The sequence below is a fragment of the Leguminivora glycinivorella genome, chromosome 11 (genome assembly GCF_023078275.1).
Source record: "Leguminivora glycinivorella isolate SPB_JAAS2020 chromosome 11, LegGlyc_1.1, whole genome shotgun sequence".
In the NCBI taxonomy this organism is placed as follows: domain Eukaryota; kingdom Metazoa; phylum Arthropoda; class Insecta; order Lepidoptera; family Tortricidae; genus Leguminivora; species Leguminivora glycinivorella.
In genome coordinates, this window is record NC_062981.1 from 6,478,705 (window position 1) to 6,502,907 (window position 24,203).

General features: G+C 37.2%; 1 protein-coding gene across 10 annotated transcripts in view; it reads right to left on the minus strand.

Moving 5' to 3' along the window:
• Nucleotides 1-24,203, minus strand: part of LOC125231271 (kinesin-like protein unc-104) — a 172,451-nt gene that overhangs the window by 124,703 nt on the left and 23,545 nt on the right. For all 10 annotated transcript variants that reach the window (XM_048136709.1, XM_048136710.1, XM_048136702.1 and 7 more), the window contains exon 2: nt 17,843-17,882. The gene's annotated coding sequence lies outside the window, so the exon portion shown is untranslated. The remainder of the gene's footprint in view (nt 1-17,842; nt 17,883-24,203) is intronic.

Sequence of the window (24,203 nt, forward strand, 5' to 3'; positions counted from 1 at the left end):
AGCCTGACATTCTAGAGCAGGCCGTGAAGGCAGACTGTCTAGAACAGGCTATAATACCATCTTGACATTCTAGAGCAGGCCGATATGGCAGACTGTCTAGGCCACACCAGTCTAGAGCAGGCCATAATTTAATTGATTGATTGGCAGACCGCCTTGATTAGTCAAGAACGGGCCATAACAAATTATATTTTGTTGATGAAAAGAGCAGGCCTTAAAGGCAGACTGCGGATGTTTATGGCATAATATCTCTTATTAATATGTTCAGAACAGGCCTTTAGGTTGACTGTTAATGATATATACTTTGTTAATATAATTAGAACAGGCTTGTAAGCAGACTGATTATTAGTGATATAATATACTTTATTAATATGATAAGAGCAGGCCTAGTCTAGTAGGCAGACTGTGATGTTAATTAGAAAATATACTTTTGCTAATATGTTATACTTTGGAACCGGCCTTGAAGGCAGACTGAGATAGTTAATGATATAATATAAAAACCTCGATAATATGATTAGAATTGACTTTGTAAGCCGAATGTGACTATTAATGATATATTATACTTAGTCAATACTTAAATAACAAGCCTAGTAGGCAGAGATTGATAATGATGTTTTATATACTTTGATAAAATGGATAATCATACTGGTTATAAAACAGGTATTGTAAACAGACTGAGATAGTTAATGATAATACTTTGTTCATATGATTAGAACATTTGTGGACAAACTGAGAGTGTTAATCACTTTATATTATGTACAAAATTCAAACTGCCTATGGCATTGTTAATGATACATAATTCGTTAATATGTTTAGAACTGACCTTTGAAAGCGGACTGAGATTATTATTTATATATATACTTTGTTAATGTGATAAGAACAGTTCCTGAAAGCTGTGAAAGACCGAGGGTTGCGATTGATCAAGACACGCATTGAATATAATGATCTAATTTGCCAGAATGTTGAGTAGGCCTTGAAGACAGGCTGCGGTTGTTAATGGTCGTTTATACCTACTTGTATTAATTGCTTGGAGCAGTCTATGATTGTAAATTAGTTGCTAGATTGGAAAACTTCAACGAAATGCAAGCTGTTACAGCTACTTGATGTTGGTAATGCAAGTGTTTATAAATATGTTGAATATTACAAAAAAAAGTTATGCATAGGTTTAGAGCAGGCATTAGGACAGGCTGTATTGATGTTGATTTTTACTTACTCATAAACTGTCTAGAAGAGCATGATTTAAGTTCCTTAATATATTAATGAAAGATAGGTAACTGCAGATTAAAAGTGATCTTGATTTGTGATTTTTTGAGATTAAAAGGCTGATGATTTTATATGTGTTAAACTGATAGCTCTTGTATATTTAATAACTGTAATAAGGTTACGAAAGAATTTAAGATTTTGTATATGTGTTATACTGATTATTTAATAAGGTTTAGGAGAAGGATACTGTAGTAATGAATGTTGACATTAAGCGTAGATAGGTACCCGTACGTTTGTTACCACTGTTATTGAGGTGAATATGTTTAGTGAGAGGGCTCACTTTATAATAAGGACGGCCGAAGCTGTAAGCATCACAATGAATAACATTCTGTATATATAGCCTTATACTGATCGTAGCTCATCTGTGCATGGGCTTAACGAATGTCAACAGTAAACGTCAGATTTGGCGGCACTTCACTTTTTAGGTTATAAGAGTTTTTTTGTACGGATTGTAACTACTGATAGTAGATGATTAATGATTTGATTAATGTTATATTCCTGATTATTATTTGACTCTGTAATTGAAGCAATCAATGTAATAAAGCAAATGTAGCTGGAAGCAGTGGTTTAAATGATAAACCCCCATACCGGAGCTCGAGGGCCACGGACATGCCCTCGCATGAAACGGGAAGCAATAGATTAAATGATGGATCCCTGTGACTGAGCTCTTGAGCCTTGGCTTGGCTCACAGTTATAACTTCTCTAACTCCATTCACTCAAACAGGCACTCCTAAAACTTTATTTTGTTTAGTGTATAATAATGAAGGTAGTTTATTACACACTGAATAAAAAAATGGACAAATATGTGACTGGCGCTTAGAATACGTGTATCTCTAGGTATACTAAGTTTGTGCCAATTTATGTTCTAACTTTTAGGCTTTACGAAGGCTACGGTACAAGTTTATTGCGGTTACCCTGAATTCAGAGCTTAGATAAACAAAAACTAGCCCGTTTTAACATCAAATTTACGTTACAACTTCAATAATAAAAACATACATTGCTTTGGACAGGGGCGGCTGACTCCGCGATTCTTTGACCGAGCTACAAGGACAAGCCGGCGGCCGCGCATTCGCGGCCCATTCAGTGGTGACGACCTTCGCGCGACGCAATAGAGCTCAATGTCGGCTTTTGTTAATGTAGGTCAGAATTATGAAAGACGGCATTTTGTGAACATCAAAGCAGTGATCCTTCTGTACTTGTACTATTATATATTCTGTGCTTTGGAGCATGTGTAGACTGTCTCAATTTCGACAAGAACATAAAGCGAATTTATTGTTATTGCTATAAGTACATGGATATTTTAGAGATCTTTATAAATTGAGATTGCTTTAGTAAAGTACGTATTTCGATAGCTTAGAAGCCTAGAGGAGAGGCAGTAAATACTCTTGACACGTAGCCAAATAAACTTTTAAATAAAACACGATTTCTTGAAATAGACATTTGGAACTTATGCTGTAAAAATGCTAGAAAGGTTTCAAGATAGAATTTCAGATTCATTTAATATTAATACAGAGAGAAAATAAATGGATTATATGGCGATGTTATAATATTCATAAATTTGATAATTAAATATTAGGTAGAAATAATAGATGCAAATTGACATTTTAAAAAAATTATTATGCAATTTTGTCTATTGGGAAATCTAATATTAGGTAATATGAGACCAGAGGAATCATGATTTAAAAAAATATTCGCCAAACACACATTTACTTTGTCCCCTTTAAAGATTATATATATTTAATTATTGATATTACACCGAAAAGTGATGTCAGTTTGTCACTTTTCGGTAATCATTATAATCCCTATTACGACTATGTAGTACTTGATCCTATAAGCTCCCCATAGTTCTGTTGTTATCATCACTCGACATCCTTCCTAGAAAACCCGTGTTATGCAAGGCAAATGTTAAATAACACCTTACAACTTGGTTTCCTCGATTCAGGTCACGTGCTCCAATAAAGTACCAACAACGTCCCGAAGACGGTGCACACCCTTTGTTTCTATAGCTTGTAGCAGAGGCCAGTGTAGCCATGCCACATCTACTGGTAAATACTTCAGGTATGTAAAGGGTATGTCACACCTTTTGTTTCTAGTGTTATGTAAGGTAAAATATTAAGTAAGAACAGCGTACGTTAACCCTAAGCGTATGGTGGCAACATGCTTGCCAAGCCAATCTTGCCAGTGTAAAATCGGTTTGAAATCGAATTACCTAGTCCGTGATCGGGAAAAAATGGCAAATGGGTGTGTTAGTCTGTCTTTCTCAAAATCATAATGAAAACGAAAGCGTTTTATGGGTATAAGAAAAAGGAAAACAACAAATATGATCAACGGCGACTACTGATGAAAGTGACGCATGAAAAATGAGTGAAGAAAGAAAGCAGAATGGCACGAATTTAAACTTGTCAATAAAGGAATGAGACATTCCAAGACGATACCATCTTTTGACATAACAGGCTTCAGAAATCAGAAACTCGATTAAAGCAACGCTCTTAAGTATGCTTCTTGAGATCTTAACTAAAAGCGATGGAAAAAAATTGTAAAATTGTTGGATTTTATAGGTAAGTCAGTTGGTAATTTAAGGGTACAGTCTAAAAGTTTCACTATTAATATTCGTCGTGTTCCTTCAGTGCCGTCTGGCCTTCGGATGAAATACTGTTCTCGCCCACCACCGTTGAGAGCGTTCTTATAACAGCTTTTAGAATGTAACCAGAAATTCGATTAGAAGCAGACTAGTATGTTATTTGAAATTTGTTGCCATGTATAACAGTTTATAAGTTTAGAAAGGTTCAAAGTTTCTAGATTCGAGATCACTATTAATTTTCGCCATTTTCCTTCAGGTTTGGCTAAATACTAGCCCCGCCCACCATCGGATCGAGAGCGTTTTTATGATATAACAGGTTTAGGAAAATGGCCTGAAGTGCCGGAAATTCAATTAGACGTAAGCTATTATGGTTTTTGTTGCTTTAGACTAAAAACGGTGGCCTGGAATAAGGCTTATACTTGAATTTTATAGGTAGGCGCTTATAAATAAATAAATAAATAAATAAATAAATAAATAAATATTATAGGACATTCTTACACAGATTGACTGAGGCCCACGGTAAGCTCAAGAAGGCTTGTGTTGTGGGTACTCAGACAACGATATATATAATATATAAATACTTATATACTTAGAAAACATCCATGACTCAGGAACAAATATCTGTGCTCATCACACAAATAAATGCCCTTACCGGGATTCGAACCCGGGACCGCGGCGCAGCAGGCAGGGTCACTACCGACTGCGCCAGACCGGTCGTCAAACACAATACAATTATATTAGTTAGGTAGGTACAAATATGTTTAGGTCTCATTGTATAATTTCTTTTGCAATTTAGAGCAATACTTAAGTAATCGTATTGCTAACATATTTTTACGACAATTAATTTCAACAGTTCATACAATACTTTTTAATATAAAAAAAACGATTGATTAAAGATACGACACCAACGACCAGCCGCCAGTCAACCAGGTATATATTAAATATAGATGTAGTGCGAAAAGGGTTTCCTTCGGAAACGTTCGTATTTGTCATGCTAGTTCAGTCAATGTCAGTACATCTTGTACTGAGACTGACTGAAATAGCATGACACGTTCGTACGTTTCCGTAACAATACGAAGGCAACTCTTTTTTTTTTATTTTTTTTTTATTTTTTTTTATGGGATAGGAGGCAAACGAGCAGACAGGTCGCCTGATGGTAAGCGATCACCGCCGCCCATGGACACCCCAAACACCAAACACTACATCTGTACTTTAATTGAGCTATTTAACTTTTACATTCAGCCCTGTTCCCCTATCTACATTCTCCCGATCAGAACTTAAATTAGCAAGTCCCAGGCGTCCCAGCAGAAATACTTGGCACACACGTGTCTACACACATAAAGGCAGTATTACATAATGTACATTACATATGCTAAACAATTCACACAACCCCTTCTGGCACGGAAAAACTATCTCGTAACAATATGAATACAAAAAAATGCATTATTTGCTTTAATAAAGATTTCATATGCAAAATTAAATAAAACCGGCCAAGAGCGTGTCGGGCCACGCTCAGTGTAGAGTTCCGTAGTTTCTCGTATTTTTTTCAAAAACTGTTCAACCCATCAAGTTGAAAATAATTTTCCTGGAAAGTGTTTATAAAGATCTACTTTTGTGATTTTTTTCATATTTTTTAAACTTATGGTTCAAAAGTTAGAGGGGGGGACACATTTTATTTTACTTTAGGAGCGATTATTTCCAAAAATATGAGCATTATCAAAAAATGGTTCTAGTAAACCCCTATTCATTTTTAAATACCTATCCACTAATCACACGTTAGGGTTGAAATGAAAAAAAAAAACACTCCCCACTTTACGTGTAGGGGGGGTACCCTAATAAAACATTTTTTCCACTTTTTATTTTTGCACTTTGTCGGCGTGATTGATATACATATTGGTACCAAATTTCAGCTTTCTAGTGCTAACGGATACTGAGATTATCCGCGGACGGACGGACGAACGGACGGACGGACAGACAGACATGGCGGAACTATAAGGGTTCCTAGTTGACTACGGAACCCTAAAAAACGCACATTGACTTTTGTAATCAACATTTGTAGATATAAATACTAACTTATAGAATGTTGCATAAATGCAATGTCAATTTTTCTTGTGCGTAATTCTAACTGAAAAATTGAATGAAAAATTCTAACTGAAAAAAGTTTGACTAAGATAGATTAAGAATATTATTTTAATTTTGATGACATTTTGTGTAAGTAACAGTGGCGTGGCGTGAAAATTTTCGTTGATAAAGCCGGAGGGGTTTTCGGGATCTGTTTTGTATAAACTTCTACAGATACTGGAGAATTTTAGGGAACCCGTAAGGAATCGAATTGTATCGACGCCCCGCCACTGGTAAGTTATAAACATATTTCTATCTTTATCAACGTATTTTGCTCCACTCTGTAACTATGTCCGTCAACATTCCATAGTTTCAGTTCATTCTGAAACTATTCAACGCTCAATTTGCCTGTCAGCACTGAGCAGGATAATGACTTGATGAACATGTACACAAGGTTTTGGATATTAGAGAAGAACAAAATACAAATGGTGAAAAGCTTAGTTTGGCTATTAGGAAATGAAAATTGAACCCTTAACATTTAGAATAACACTTTTGATACAGTGGTAATGTGTATGCAGTCTAGCCACCATACAATCGTCACTGAAAGGTTACAGGTTCATAAAAGATGACAACAGATTTTTATGTACTACTTGTCATAGTAAAAACTTCAGGCAGAATGAAACTGACCAGGAAAGTAGACTTAGTAAGCCTCAAAAACCAGTCAGACTATAATTACTGGCAACTAACTGGCTTACTAAATAAAATAGTTTAGTAATAGTTATTCCCTTCGCTTCTGAGAAAAACCAAGTCATCACTGAAATGAGCAGTGGCGCCCTTGAGTCGCGGCCGGCGGCCAATGAGCATTGCTTGCTTCAGTTGTTGCGGTTGCGCCCCTTGACTTTGAGGCACGCAAGTACAGAAAATGAATAATTACATTTACGATTAGTTATAGATGTAAGTTACAAATGTTTTTCTTCGTATTTCTCGGAAACGTTCGTATTTTTCGTGCTGGTTCAGACAATTCTTCTTATCGCGTTCGACCCGTGACCGTGAGGGACGTTAAAAATTTCTTAAAGTATTTGCAAGGATTTGCAAGGATTTGTCTCATTTAAAGCGCTGGTGGCCTAGCGGTAAAAGCGTGCGACTTTCGATCCGGAGGGCGCGGGTGCGAACCCCGGCTCGTCCAATTAGTTTTTCGGAACTTATGTGCGAAATGTCATTTGATATTGGCCAGTCGCTTTTCGGTGAAGAAAAACATCGTGAGGAAACCGGACTAATTCCAATAAGGCCTAGTCCTAAGGCCGAAGGGTACTTCGGGTTGGAAGGTCAGGTGGCAGTCGCTTTCGTAAAACTAGTGCCTACGCCAAATCTTGGAACTTAGTTGTCAGAGCGGACCCCAGGCTCCCATGCATGAGCCGTGGCAAATGCCGGGATAACGCAGGGAGGATGATGATGATGTCTGATTTAAAACGTTTTTTATATGAATCGATTAGAGTTCCAAAAGCAGACGTGTTTTATTTAATATTCTAGAGAAATATATAGGGAATTTGTTAGATGAGCTTCCCAAACTGGTCCAAGAGCTGGCAGGATTTTGGAGTAGGTCCTTGAGGCAACCTGGAAAGGTGCTCAGATGCTTCTCTGATCATAGCCAACATCAGGTCTGCAAGTCTGGCAGCTGGGGAGCGGGGCTTTATCGAGCTATGAATTTTTAAAGATTTAATTTTTTGAGGCCCAAAAAAGGTGTTTGAGGCAACCTGGAATTATTAAAAAGTGAAAATAGAGTTCCTCAGAAGTCGCATAGTATTTATGCCAGATCATTTGGCCGGGTCCTTCACCGTGCCAGAACGGTACAAAGTGGTAAAAAAAAATTCCAAAAAAGGTTCTTGAGGCAGTCTGTCATTTTTACCAGTGAAAGATGAGGGTCTAAATAGCCATGGAAAAATAATGCCATGACATGAGGTGGGGTCCGTACCCTGCCATTCGATCTTGAAAGTCAATTTTTTAGTTTTTCGTAAATAACTCGTAAACGGTGGCCCACAGCAAAAAAATATGTTAAACAGAAAATATCTACATAAAATTTCCTACAAGAAAGGTTATGTACGTTTTTTCGATAGGATCAATATATAAATGGATAATTTAGTAAGAAAGTTTTTTTTAATCGATTACATGCTCCGTTTTTCGTCAATACCTCGTAAACGGTGGCCCACAGCAAAAAATTATGTTAAACAGAAAATATCTACATAAAATTTCCTATAAGAAAGGTTATATAACTTTTTTCGCTAGGATCAATTTTTTAGTTGGAAAGTATTTTTAAATAGATATTTGGGCCGTTTTTTGTTGATAACTCAAAAACGGTGGCTCACAGCCAAAAATAATGTTAGACAGAATTAATCTACATAATATTTCCTACAAGAAAGGTTCTATACGTTTTTTCGCTAGAATCAATATTTTAGTTGGAAAGTATTTTTAAATACATTTCATGGGCAGTTTTTTGTTAATAACTCGAATTCGGTGGCTCACAGCCAAAAATAATGTTAAACAGAATTAATCTACATAATATTTCCCACAAGAAAGGTTCTATAACATTTTTCGCTAGAATCAATATTTTAGTTGGAAAGTATTTTTAAATAGATTACATGGGCCGTTTTTTGTTAATAACTCGAAATCGGTGGCTCACAGCCAAAACTAATGTTACACAAAATTAATCTACATAATATTTCCTACAAGAAGGGTTCTATAACATTTTTCGCTAGAATCAATATTTTAATTGGAAATTATTTTTAAATAGATTTCATGGGCCGTTTTTTGTTAATAACTCGAAATCGGTGGCTCACAGCCAAAACTAATGTTACACAGAATTAATCTTCATAATATTTCCTACAAGAAAGGTTCTATAATATTTTTCGCTAGGATCAATATTTTAGTCGGGAAGTATTTTTAAATAGATTTCATGGGCCGTTTTTTGTAAATACCTCGTAAACGGTGGCCTACAGCTAAATAAAATGTTCACGAGAAAAAAATCTACATAAGATTTCCTACAAGAAAGGTTCTATACGTTTTTTCGCTAGAATCAATATTTTAGTTGGAAAGTATTTTTAAATGGGCCGCTTTTTGTTGATAACTCGAAAACGGTGGCTCACAGCAAAAATAATAGTATACAGAATTAATCGTCATAATATTTCCTACAAGAAAGGTTCTATAAGATTTTTCGCTAGGATCAATATTTTAGTTGGAAAATATTTTTAAATAGATTTCATGGGCCGTTTTTTGTAAATACCTCGTAAACGGTAGCCCACAGCTAAATAAAATGTTCACGAGAATAAAATCTACATAAAATTTCCTATAAGAAAGGTTCTATACGTTTTTTCGCTAGGATCAATATTTTAGTTGGAAAGTATTTTGAAATAGATTACATGGGCCGCTTTTTGTTAATAACATCAAAAACGGTGCCCCATTACCAGAAATAATATTAAACAGAAATAATCTATATAATATTTGCTACAAGAAACGTTATGTATGATTTTTCGTTAGGATCAATATTTTAGTAGGACAGTATTTTAAATAGATTACACGAGCCGTTTTTTGCAAATAACTCGAAAACGGTGGTCCACAGCTAAATCAATCTTCAACGGGAATAACAAACATAAAATTTGCTACAATAAAAGTTTTGTACGTTTTTTCGCTAGGATCTATTGATCCTAAAATTGATAATGATAACGTTAAAAAATATTATTATATTTAAATAGATTTATTTATTAACACAAAGAAAATTACACAGTATGACAGTATACAAAACTAAAGCACCGTGAATTTTAAATAAACATTACAACAAGTAACACAGCGTAAGCTGAAGACCCGGGTTCGATTCCCGGCTCGGCCACCAGTGGGCCTTGTCGTTTTTTCTTTCGTGTATGATATCTATTTAAATTTATAATTTATATATAGTAGTGTGACTACTTGAAAAAAGAACAAATCAAAAATATTCAATAAAATAATTTGATTTGTTCCCTAGTTGTAAGTAACACAAAATTAAATATTAAATAAACAGCAAAATCAAAACATTACATACCATAACATAACTAATAAATAACAGATGAAGGCCTAGCATCCAATCCCACACAAAATCTCATGCATTCGTCACGTATAAACGCCCATCTGCTCGCAAGAATATCAACATTAGGTGCCACGTCTAAAAACTCATTCACTATTTGCAGTGCACGAACTAGCGGTTACTTGCGGCAAAACACGGTTCGAGCTAGGGTTGCCAACCGTACTATATAATATAGTACTGTACTATATTTTGCCCCAGCGTACTATATTCTACATGAAACATATATAGTACGCAAAAGTACTATATTTTTGGGGTCCATGCCAGTGGCAAATTTACACTAGGGTCAAACCGCCAGGAGCGGCGTTTTGATAATGAAAAAAATTTCGCGCTCGCTCCGCTCGCGCTTTTATTCATATTTAACCTTCACTGTACGTTTCATTACTTCGTTCTGACCTGCAAATATTGCAGTTACGTATAAAGCTATGTACCGTTGTTTTTAAACATTTGTATTTTTTCCATGATATATTAAATAACGACATTTCTTCAGGGTATTCTCTACTCCGATGAGCTTCGATTTGAATCCATTGGTATTATGAATATTATGATAGTTTCTAAAGCATATCATATTAACAGAATCATCTTTGAACAAACTAGCATCCCATAATTAGGTACCTACTTCACAGCTCATTGATTCTGTGATATTTAGCATCAAAGTTGAACTATGTTAGGACCGAAACTGGTTCTTTGATCAACATTTTTGCCTTAATTAGTTTAAAATTAAAATCACTTTTGCATTTTTATATAAGTCTAATAGATTTCATTCAAGTAAAAATGTTTTTAAAACAATGTCAAATTTCATAAAAAATACAAGTACTTATAATATGGGTATTCTTTTTTTTTAAATATGGGTCTTGTAAAAAAAGTAAGTAGGTAACTATTGAAATTAAATACTTATTTGTTATACAAGGGGGCAAAGTTGTATTTTAACGGCGAGTGTGGAATTGAAAAACGAGCAAGTGAAAGGATTCTATAGTTGAACAACGAGCGAAGCGAGTGGTTCGAGAATAGAATCCTGAACTTGTGAGTTTTTTAACACACGAGAAGTAAAATACATTTGCACCCGAGTGTAACACAAAACTTTTCCCCTCACTATAGCGAGGAAATTACAACGCAAAAAATGCGTTTATCACTGCTTCCAGTAGTTCCACAGGTGGTAAACCATCTTTATTACTAGATTCACCTATTTTTATCAATTTTAAAGCAGTTAATTTGACTTTATTCAAGGTCAAAAGTTTAAAAAGGTACGTAAGTAAAAATTGCATACCTGTCAATAAATTTAGAAAGTGATAGAAGACTCAATATTGCATATTTTTCGAAATACGCCATATATATTGTTGGTGTTCAATAAAACATTTGGTACATTACATACAATAAACAACTAGTTATATATTACGCTAAGTAAAACATTCTACAACATGAAAGTTTGCTTTTTAAAAAAAGCCAAATGTTAAGTTGGTAAATGTGAGCTTGGCAAATAAAACAATAAGTTGGGAAATGAACATTCGGCGGAATAAAATTCCGCGAAACGTGAGTTGGAAGTGATATTCGGCCATACAACTTTCGAGGACACTTAAATAAGAGAACCAATGCAACACAAAACTTGACAAAAATCGATGAAAACCGAATGAAGCCCCTTAGAGTGGACAGAAAGAACGATCTCTACGACTTAGTTATCGATTACGTGTACCGTACTATGTTTTATTTCGGTGTACTATATTTTTTAGATGGAATTTTCTAAAATACTATATTTCCCTAAAAAAAAGTTGGCAACCCTAGTTCGAGCGGCCGGCACCGCCAGTAGGGGTTATATGCTTTTCGTGAATGTAGGCATCACGAAAAGCATATTTCGTCACAGAGGGAACAAATAGACGGACCAGCTGGGATACTAAAACCGGGCAATCTGACTCCCCCTTCAAAATACCACATGCAACAGACATCAGCACGACATTACGCCTAACTTCTAACGAGAAGAAACCCAACGTCCCCAAAAGGAATTTTGTTGGGTACAAGAATCGGTAATACCCGTACATTTTTTTATAAAAGAAGCGCAAAAATGTTTTTTTGGACCTTTTCGAGCAGCAGGATGTAGGGCGCTTCATGGGGATTCCAAACGGCTGAGGCTGTCTCAAGCTTACTTCTCATGAGGGCAGTATAAAGAAGCTTTATGTCCCTGGGATTGTCAAATTCTTTGGCGTTGCGGACAACAAACCCAAGCCTGCGGTAACAGTCTGCAGCAAGCATTGTCATGTGCTCATGAAAGTTAAGGTGGGAATCTAAAACAACCCCCAAGTCCCGTATCAATGTGACACGGGCGATGGGTTTCCACCCCAGGAGATACTGCCTACACAGGGGACTACGCGCTTTACAAAAAGTAATAACCGCACAGTTGTCAACATTGAACTGAAGTTTCAGAAGTTTGTTTACAAGACTCAATTCATAAACCCGATCAATATCACTTTGTAAAGATTGTAAGTCAGAATCTTCCTGGACCCTGTAAATTAGTTTCAGGTCGTCAGCATAGAGTAGGCATTGCGCATGCTTAGGCACCAAGGCCAGATCATTGACCATAACACCAAAGAGCAGAGGACCCAGAATAGAGCCCTGACTGACCCCGGAACGGGTGGGGTAGGCACTCGACACAAAGCATCCGTGCTGCACATATTGCCGTCTATCACGTAGATAACTAGCAAAAAGGCAAAACAGTTTAGGCGAGAAACCAATGCTGCATAATTTGCTTAAGAGTACGTCGTTATCTACGCGATCAAAGGCTTTTTTTAAATCAAAGTACAGCACGTCCACCTGCATCCCTCTATCTAAGTAGCGCGAAACGGAATCAACCAAGGTTAAGAGGCCTTATTCCTAAAGAAGAGCGTTTTTTGCAAAATGTAACATTTTTCATTCAAAACTATAAAGAAACTATACTTAAGTGATTATTAAAAAACTGATAATGTTCCTAAAAGAACATATCTTAAGCTAGTTAATCATAATATAATATTTTAAAATATGTCTTTTTATACTTAAAACAAATCAGTTTTTTCGGTAGACGTTTTCAAATTTCGTAGTGGGATCACTCGTTTAGAATCGTGATTGTGCTGTTAAATATGTTATTTGGGGTAATAAATGATCACAATCCTATTTGTTATATCCAGCACGGGAAGCATGGTCGCGCGATAGACGATAAAATATCAGGCCGTCCGGATATCGCACTTACAAATAGTGCGATATATGCTCCATGACCATGCTCCCCGTGCTGTACGAGGTAATTATAGTTTGACATTTTAAGATTTATTTGAAATGGTGGATTTAATAAATAACCTTCCGTATCTTCCCCATTTTTTCGATAAAAAGAGGTTTACATTATGTATTTTTCCTGGGATTCCTGCATTTATTGTAACTCTTAAATAATATTATCCTAAACTAGAACTTCTTGTTGACATATAAGAAAAAAATTATACATATAGGACATACTTTTCTGTCGACAGACATTTTTTTAAAGCACCTAAAATTCGAATAAAATACACTGTGTTGATACGGGCCCGCTCAGTCTACGCCGAGCGCTCGTAGGTCGTAGACAACGGACTTGCGTTCGATCGTCCGGCGCTCCTTGCTTTCGTAAGTAGCTAGTTCCGAGAAATGCTGTATACTGCGACTTAACAAATCTTGATCCCGTGGGTGGCAAACAGGCATACGGTCTTATATATAGCTGCAACCCCACTGATTTCTAACCTCTCCCTATATCTGGAGAACGGCTAAACCGATTTCGACGGTCGAAGTGTCTTTGTATAGAGGGAGCGGGGAGACGTGTGGGAAAAATATGGAATCTGGTCTGCGACTCTTGGGTCAAAAAATGTTGGACGGCCTGGCTAAACGGGGGGAGATCGACCAAATGTCATAGAGGACCCTGGGCAGTTTTTGAGGCCGCCATTTTTTTTCAAAATGGCCGACTTGTTTTTTGTCGATTTTTCAAGTTTATCCTAGAGTGCTCAAATTTTGGTCATAGAATCTCTCTAGGGTCTAGATTAGAATGATATAAAAAAAATTTGAAAAATGCTACAAATAGGAAAAAAAATTCCACTTTTTTTGTATGGCAACTTTTAAACCGTAAGAGATAGCCGGGGGGTGCTCGATCAAATGTCATACAGGAGCCCGAGTAGAAAAAAGTTGCATCAAAAAAATTCAAAATGGCCGACTTTTTTTTTTTCAAGTTGGTCCGAGCGCGCTGAAATTTTGCATGCGTAGAGGTATGGGCCCCTAGAATACAAATGTCAAAAAATTTTTTTCGAAAATCCAGGATGGCCGCCGTTATGGCAAAATAATTTTTTCAAGTATTTTCGCGAGCCCGAAGGGCGAGCTTCAGGGTGGGAGGCCGAAGGCCGACCCCGCGGAGGGCCGCAGGAACGGAGCTCACCTTTAGGCTCCCACCCGGGCCAAATCAAAGTAATTTCACTGCGGGCATAAAGTGCTCCCATACAATTTCCTTACAAAAGTGTCTTAAACAAGCGTAACCGGCGGCTTGATGAAGTAACAAATCAATTTTATTATTGTTAGCATTAAACATTTTATATTCTTGTTGCTAGTATTAAGAGTATGCTTATTCTTGATGTAAAAGCAAATTGCCGAAGGCCGAGCTCCGCGTAGGGCCTAAGGCCCGGAGCGTCCCTGATGGACTCGCCGGCGGTCCGGGAAGTTGGAAAAATACTTTCCAACTAAAATATTGATCCTAGCGAAAAATATTAAAGACCCTTTCTTGTAGGAAATATTATTAAGATTAATTCTGTGAAACATTAGTTTTGGCTGTGAGCCACCGATTTCGAGTTATTAACAAAAAACGGCCCATGAAATCTATTCAAAAATACTTTCCAACTAAAATATTGATTCTAGCGAAAAATGTTATAGAACCTTTCTTGTAGGAAATATTATTTAGATTAATTCTGTATAACATTATTTTTGGCTGTGAGCCACCGATTTCGAGTTATTAACAAAAAACTGCACATGAAATCTATTTAAAAATACTTTCCAACTAAAATATTGATCCTAGCGAAAAATCTTATAGAACCTTTCTTGTAGAAAATATTATGTAGATTAATTCTGTCTAACATTATTTTTGGCTGTGAGCCACCGTTTTTGAGTTATCAACAAAAAACGGCTCAAATATCTATTTAAAAATACTTTCCAACTAAAAAATTGATCCTAGCGAAAAAAGTTATATAACCTTTCTTATAGGAAATTGTATGTAGATATTTTCTGTTTAACATATTTTTTTGCTGTGGGCCACCGTTTACGAGGTATTGACGAAAAACGGAGCATGTAATCGATTAAAAAAAACTTTCTTACTAAATTATCCATGTATATATTGATCCTATCGAAAAAACGTACATAACCTTTCTTGTAGGAAATTTTATGTAGATATTTTCTGTTTAACATATTTATTTGCTGTGGGCCACTGTTTGCGAGTTATTTACGAAAAACTAAAAAAATGACTTTCAAGATCGAATGGCAGGGTACGGACCCCACCTCATGTCATGGCATTATTTTTCCATGGCTATTTAGACCCTCATCTTTCACTGGTAAAAATGACAGACTGCCTCAAGAACCTTTTTTGGAATTTTTTTTTTTTACCACTTTGTACCGTTCTGGCACGGTGAAGGACCCGGCCAAATGATCTGGCATAAATACTATGCGACTTCTGAGGAACTCTATTTTCACTTTTTAATAATTCCAGGTTGCCTCAAACACCTTTTTTGGGCCTCAAAAAATTAAATCTTTAAAAATTCATAGCTCGATAAAGCCCCGCTCCCCAGCTGCCAGACTTGCAGACCTGATGTTGGCTATGATCAGAGAAGCATCTGAGCACCTTTCCAGGTTGCCTCAAGGACCTACTCCAAAATCCTGCCAGCTCTCCGTCTAAACGCAATTATTCATAGCAGCAAATTTTCTTATTCGAGGTCGAAAATTTTCCTCTGTATGAATTTCGACGTTCCACTGCCCGAGGTTTCACTGCTAATCAACGCCCCCCACCTCATCTCACGTGGTTACCCCTCCTATCGTGACTGAGGCAATTTTAGAGCCAGAACAATAACATTAGTAGAATAACGAGCTGAAGAAATTGTACGTATGAATATCGTTCCAAACTAAGTAGCGGTTTTGGTTTAACTTGTGATATATAATAATGACTGTTACTGCTTATGACACGATATGACTTTATTTGAGTGAATAACGGTTTTTACATGAGGGAGAAAAGAGAAATGTTTAACCTTTATCAACCCAGATCAACTATTTATTTTACTGACCATTTTCACGTTACAGCTTATTATGAAGTCCATCTCAGTAGGCATGGAAGATACTCCGACAAACGGGAAAGAAAACCAGGGCAGACGCTAGTTTAAACAAAACAATATACAAATTTTGACCGGCAGAGAATCACTATCCTCCGTGCGTTATCCCGGCATTTGCCAGGGCTCATGGGAGCGCAAATAATTTGATATTTACCAGTATTTACCGGAATAATTCCAATGAGGTCTAGTTAACCGTTCTGGGGGGAAGGTCAGATGGCAGTCGCTTTCGTAAAAACTAGTGCCTACGCCTTATTTTGGGATTAGTTGTCAAAGCGGACCCCAGGCTCCCATGAGCCGTGGCAAAAGCTGGGATAACGCAAGGAGGATGATGATGATATGCCTTCATTTTTTGTGACGTCTCCAATAATTTGTTTCCACAATGAATACCTACAATTAATTTCAGTAAGCCCAAGCAATGAATCTTAAAATGGCAGTCAATAAATCCACGGCATGCGAAATATGACGTCGTCTCAGGTGTCAGAATACGAAACCAATTAGAATCGCGGCTGACGAGCCTTTGGAGGTGCGCTAATTAATGTGGCTTGGAGGAATTTATTTTAAGGGTTGGGGTCAACGGGATACAATACAAAGAGGTAACATAGGTAACACGTACAAACAATAATCCAACAATTTCAGGAAGCAATTTCATATTTAGTTTATAATAAATAGTATTTTTAAATTAAACGTGGTGATTAGGAACGCAAAAAATGCCTAGCCGTTATTTTATATTTTCAAATATCTCCTGCTCATCTATAGTTAGGTAGGGTGAGGTAGATTTTGATATTTTTGATACACTGAGTTCGGCTATATTTTTTGTGAAAAAGAAGTGAAATCGTTTCTTTAAACATTCCAAAAAAAAATAACGTACTTACCTAATTCTAGACTCAATTAAATTTCCTAAAGTGGGTGGTGCATGAAATTTGACTAGCCTCGTTATATATCTGACGTAACTGTTTTAGGATCCTTGTTAACAAGCAGTTAGACCCAGCAATTAGAAAAGAGTTAAACGCTAAATATAGCGACCACGTAACATTCATTAGTCGACCCACAAAATTATCACAGATTTCCACAACGTCGGTCAACATTAGACTTATATTGACCGGGATATAGACCGTGATTACCTTTTTGATTATTGTCGAGCTCCCGACAAATATCCGGAACTCGACAATAATCAAAAAGGTAATCACGGTCTATATCCCGGTCAATATAAGTCTAATGAAAATAACCGTGAATCATTCAAAACTCTTGTCGGTCAACATGTCATAACATTTCTTTTCGTCTGCGTAGTCGTCAACATTTTCAAAGGTGCATCCACATTGTGGAACGGGCACTGCATCTCTAATAAGTCTAATAATCATATACATAGATAAGATGTGCAAATGTTATCTCACATGTATTTATTCATAAAATTTTAAAACACCCAGTGCTGCAAAGTACAGTAAAGTTTTGTTTCTATTAGTAGACGTTTCTTTAATTTCTCTAATACAAACTTACCTTTGAGGGGAATCGACTTGGAAACTCAGGCTGGAGACATCTGAAACAATAGATTGAATTTATTTTAGAAATAAACTATTTTAATCGGTAGTTCTTTGAACGCTGTAAACACATTCACTTCCAGACAAAACGTGATTGCGAAAGTGTTAAGGTAAGACCATACGATTTTTATGTGTAGATGGTTTATTTACTTCAACCGAACGTGTAAGTTTAAAATTATGTCCTGTCCTAACAGCTTCATGATTTTATGCTACAGCTCTTTACCTTTAATTAGACCGTAGTAATATTTATTATTTTAATCAAGAGACAAAAAAGTGTAGTAGGTACCTAAATATTTACTGATAAGTCTAATAACAAATTATTTGGTTATTTCGAGAGCAGCCCTAACCTATTACCTTCGTCGTAAATGTCGCAATGGAATTACCCAAACTATACTTTCAAATTGAATACTAAGGGAAATACACTATTTCTGGACATAAAAATCGCATTTAATTTATTCGATTACAGCCAACCTAGGGACTACGTCCGTCCTAAAATAGACCAGTCTAGACTCGCGACAAATATTAGATCTCCGATTACCATTAATTATCCCTACAGACGCTTTCAGTACGACCCCTATTTTACCTATATGTAACTCCGTAAAGACGGATAAAGTCTAAGAAAAAAACGTACCTCAAAGTCATAGAGAAAGAGGTACGGTGGCCTAGATGGTGTTACACCTTTGGGGAACACTCGGCTAGATGGCGCCAATATTAATATTTGACATTTTAACACAATATATCAAGCTAACAATATGGGCCAAATTGTCAAAACTGAGGTTCAAAAGTTTTAAGCCTGTGTCGAGACATGGCAGTCTATGCACTGCGATTACACATTTTACTTTGACAGTAACTCTCTATAATACTCGATCATTTTTGCTATTTATGAAAACCTGCGGGCGTAGTACACTAGTTAGATACACTTTATCGCATCGGTGCGTCCCTACCGCACTTACAAATAGTGCGAAAAGGACGACATTGTATCGTTTATCACGCAACCGTGCTTGCCTACCTGTTATCGGTAAGAGTAAGTAGATACAAGTTTTTAGGTACAGTGGAGCTGCGAAATTGCATGGATGAATTCATTGATAAATTCGCCATGGACTTTTGCAGCTCACTGTACATATAACGTCGGCCATATGCCATATTGAACTATTCACTGGCTTGAATAGAATAAGCGACTTACTTGTAAAGGTCATATAGTCATAAATAAATGACATTAGCTCACTTTGTTCTTACAAATGCCAAGAAGAGGTTTGTCACACTCACACTCCCAATATAATTTTTCTCAAACACGCAATGAAATATTGTCTTTACGTTCCTTAAAATGGGCTGGGAAGTATCGCTTTTTGGGCGCAACAACTCGAGAGGACTGTAAAGGGATTTCATATTATTTTTAGGCCTAGGCCTGCAAAGTAACTTTTTTTTATAAAATATTGTCCTTTAGAGCATTTTTTTTATTTCATTGTATGTTTGAGAAAAGCACTATACATACATGCTGTCGCGGAGATCGCGAAGTCTGTTATTGTGGTATGTATCCAAACTGTCACTCTTAGCGTATTCTTCACTGGTAACACTGGCGATGGAGGTGAGCAAGTGTCAGAGGTGACCGCGAGGAGAAAAGGGCGGAAACGAGTTGAGACACGTGGAGAGAGGTGCTCTGAGTACTGGTACGTAATTCGCCGTGTGGCACGTGTACAACGCTCTTGGTAAGTGAGACATTGCTATATTTGATATACTCATGGATATTGCAGTGACCATGAGTTAACGGCTACCTTGAGATAGAGCTGAGTTGTTGAGTTGAGTGATATTCTGTGTGTAGCTCGAGTTTGAATGCAACATGTGAGGTGGCTGGTATGTTATCGGTTTGAGTTACTGGAGGTTACTTTATGGAGGCTGATGGATGAGCTGTAGGGGTTGTTGTGGAGGCTCGTCGGGGACCACATGGTTCCCACCTCAGTACTCATCGCAAGTTCTTGAGCATGAGATAAGAGTGCTGAGTTGCGGGATGCACGATGAGTTCTCCTTTGGAGATTCAGTTGTGCCGTGCATCCACCGATAAGAGCCACGGGACTTGGGGCCCTTCTAATTTTCCCTGAGAGAGTTTAGAGGTTGCATTCATAACAAGAGATGAGATCGAGTTAGATTTGAGATGGAATTGTACGCCCATCGAGTGTTGATTCATGGTCGGTGCAATGGCTATGTTGTACTGTGTTATATGTATAGACCCATGTAGCCAGATTGCTGTTACATCCCTTCTAGAGTAAAATCTCCGCTACATTTTTGGTGGAGATGCTTAAAACCGAACTTAAAGCAGTCTGTCGGTTGCGGTTGACGTCTTTGGAGAGATAAAAGAATTAAGTATGAACTTAATATTGAGAATTTTCTGTTCAACTCAATTTTTTTTTTGGTTTGGGTATGCCCATAGTGGTGTATACACATGGGGTAGTTATGACCATTGTGGTGGGTATAGACAGGTAGTAACATTACCTACCCAACCATGAAGAGAATGTGCACGTCTCGAGCTCCGTACTTAATGTTGCACGGAGGACCGGCCGACAGATGAGTTTTATTTGTTCTATAAGTCTAAATTTTATTTACGCAGAAATTGTAATGTGTTTAAAAATTATTGACAAAGGAGCGGTATTTACGCATTCTTTTAAACATTGGCAACACTGCTCTGTCCACGTTCGGAAATACACAACTCATCACGTTCGGAATTTATTATATAAATCTGTCATTCTGTGCACCTTACCTTGTTTGTTTTATTACAAATTAATTTAGGTGTAAGGATAATAATAAATATTAAAACATTTACTTGTTTTATTTCCCTCACGGCTATATTTACGATGCGGTATATTTGTTGTGTCTGGAACGAATCGGCAGCGGACACGACAGATTGATAGGTCAGGTCGTGTAAAGGAGGCTTAAGAAATAGAGTGAAGTTTAGTCTATGGCTTAAGTTTTGTAAACTTATCTGATCTTCTCGCCTTCGGGAGTGTCGCGGAGATCGCGAAGTCTGTTATTGTGGTATGTATCCAAACTGTCACTCTTAGCGTATTCTTCACTGGTAACACTGGCGATGGAGGTGAGCAAGTGTCAGAGGTGACCGCGAGGAGAAAAGGGCGGAAACGAGTTGAGACACGTGGAGAGAGGTGCTCTGAGTACTGGTACGTAATTCGCCGTGTGGCACGTGTACAACGCTCTTGGTAAGTGAGACATTGCTATATTTGATATACTCATGGATATTGCAGTGACCATGAGTTAACGGCTACCTTGAGATAGAGCTGAGTTGTTGAGTTGAGTGATATTCTGTGTGTAGCTCGAGTTTGAATGCAACATGTGAGGTGGCTGGTATGTTATCGGTTTGAGTTACTGGAGGTTACTTTATGGAGGCTGATGGATGAGCTGTAGGGGTTGTTGTGGAGGCTCGTCGGGGACCACATGGTTCCCACCTCAGTACTCATCGCAAGTTCTTGAGCATGAGATAAGAGTGCTGAGTTGCGGGATGCACGATGAGTTCTCCTTTGGAGATTCAGTTGTGCCGTGCATCCACCGATAAGAGCCACGGGACTTGGGGCCCTTCTAATTTTCCCTGAGAGAGTTTAGAGGTTGCATTCATAACAAGAGATGAGATCGAGTTAGATTTGAGATGGAATTGTACGCCCATCGAGTGTTGATTCATGGTCGGTGCAATGGCTATGTTGTACTGTGTTATATGTATAGACCCATGTAGCCAGATTGCTGTTACATCCCTTCTAGAGTAAAATCTCCGCTACACATGCCTCGGCGTGAAAACCCCGGCCTCGTATCCCTATCCGGCCTCGCTCGGCCGTATATACCCACTTGGCCGGAAATCCTCATTTTCCCGGCCTCTGATGTAATGTACTATTACTATTCTACTTAAATATTTGTAACGATCATTTATCTCAGTAATTAGTATCTGCCAATGACGAAGCAACTCAACCTTTTCTAAGTAATTAGGGTAAAACTAAAGCTATTAGCTTTTCCACTAACATTTTGGGCGTGGGTCTTTTTGTACCTAATACTAATACAAGAAATACCAGAATATCTTGCAAACAGCTCACAAAAATACGTACCTGACAATATTTCTAGAGGTATACTAAAGCAGTTCGTTATGATACATTATTACAAGTAAGCTCTGCTATACGTAAGTGCATACAGGGTGGCTAGCCGAATGGCACAATCGCTCACGAAACGCTCACGAAACGAAGCGCTAGTAGATATCTATCTCTATCGCGCTTGCGTATTGGCGCGACAGAGCCAGCGGCGTATCGCTTTCGTTTGGCGTCGGAGAAATGCCATTCGGCTACGGGGCCAGATGTAGTGCGAAAAGGGTTTCCTTCGTATTTTTCCGGAAAGGTTCTGTAAGGACATCACTAGTCGCTGGTCCCCATCCCTAGGCATCGCTGTCAACTGGGCGTCAGACTGACTGGAAGCTTCCATTGGGAGCATTTGTAACTCAGATTGTATTTTGAGATTCCGTTCAATAAACTGTATAATTAATAGTGGTATCCTGGTGTTTTTACTCTAACAGTTTCAGAAGCGCGATATTAAGTTACCCATATACGCCCGTACTATGAAATTTGTCCGAAATTGACAATGCCATTCTCGCGCCGCGCTCGTAACCATTTATTGTCGTCCAACAGTATTTAATTAACACCAGTCGATCTGATTCAACGAGTAAAGACACTAGCACCATATATTACAGTTAAAAGTGTACGAGGCAAAGAATGTGATGCAAATAGTTGTCCGTATTTGTACCTACCAACAAAGAGGTAGAACATGCCGTGTAGTGGCGTGCGTGTCTTGTGTTTTTCAGATCCATTGCACTTTAAGAGATATTCACACTTTGGAGTAGTATTTGATCATAATGAGTGTGTAACAGGAAGTAAATGTGATCCAAACACAGTGCTCTGGGGCAGAAGTGATCAACATCCAGAATACTGTGTTGTGTTTCTTTATTTCAGATCAACTTAATTATGTATATGTTGAAGATACTAATACTTGGATGTGCTCACAAAATGTATCACAATAAGTACCACAGTAAGTCATGGACGGTGAGACGTTAAAAACACATCCAAGTTGTCATTCACAACAATGCTCCGGGCAGAGTATAAATGTATAGAGAGGCTGCTGTAGTGAATAATCATTAGCTCACCTTGTGTGTTGTGTTTTTGTGCTTCCAGATATGTTTCAGAATACATAATACATATTGTACCTACTTGTGATATATTGACAATTGTCACGGTGTCACAGTGAAACAAAATATAAGATAAGTTTCAATCTAAATGGCACCTAAATGATTCCTTATAACAGGTGACTTTATGAGTTTTATGATCTACAAAGAGAGATGATCATTATCTTGCCCTATTTGTCATATTAAATATAAGTTTGTCCGGAATGACATGGAATAAGGTATTTATCCTACTCAATAATATTGTACCATTGCATCTGGCTTATGTAAGTATACTGACAGTAAATACATTTTAAATTCACTACAGGTTGGTATAAAGGGATGAGTAAATAAGCATAAGAAACTTTGACAACTGTTGACTATAAGTTCACTAACACTTCTCCGGGGCCTGTACCGGGGACTGTATTTTGAAATCTGTCTTAGTGACATTCTTATGCATATAAACTCTGTATGATCTTGCATTTTTCTAAATGAGGAAATATGTTGCTATATTACATGGCACAAATTTATCAAAAAATGTTGAGAAAATAATAATAATATTAACATAATACTATTTTGATGAGGTTAATTATGCATCTTGTTAAAACCATAATGTGTGTCAAAATTAAGGGCATAGCACTGAAGTATAGTGTATTGTTGATGCTGTTTTGTGTATAATAATGTTGGTTTAGCATTGCAAACATTTTTGACAAGAAATGTAATCATGTTCTAAATTGAACCAAAGACAAATATATTCCCTAGACAGACACTTGGAACATTTATTATCATGACATAGTCCAGTGTCCATTTAATGCATTATCAGTGATATAATTTGTTCCTTAATTACATTCCTTTCCAGATTAATTTATTGATTACAGTAGTTGCCTGCCGGTAACCTGGTGAATATTGACCATAAGTTGAAAATACTTGCATTGATAAGGCATGATTCCAGAAGTTCCTGAGGTTAAATCTTGCTAAAAGCTGGAAACACCAAACTGGATATCTATTGAACTATTTATGACACTGGTAAAATTTGTCATAGCTAATGGTAAGAGATTTTGATATTTATAGACCTGATGGACTTTAACGGTCTACATGCTATACTTGTCTGTTACAACAAATCAGT